A 295-nucleotide genomic window follows, 5' to 3' on the forward strand; every position below is an offset into this window, starting at 1 on the left:
ATTTAAAATGTGGGCTGCTTTATAAAGCCAAATATAACAAAATTTTCGGATTTTTAAGTGAATTGAAAAGCTTAAAAATTAATTTCTTTACCAAATCACAATATGACTCGGTTGTTGAATAAGCGCGACCTAAGGCTCCTCAAAATTATACTTTTATTAGGCTGTGCAAAAACTACAGTAAATATATTTACTTCAACTCCCCTCATAAGTATATAATAGGTAAAATATAAAATGGACATTATTACCTTTACTACTTTTTGTTTTTGTGTTTGCTATTTATTTATTTTCCAACTCT

This window comes from Labrus mixtus, chromosome 1 (assembly GCF_963584025.1).
Source record: "Labrus mixtus chromosome 1, fLabMix1.1, whole genome shotgun sequence".
Classification (NCBI taxonomy): Eukaryota; Metazoa; Chordata; class Actinopteri; order Labriformes; family Labridae; genus Labrus; species Labrus mixtus.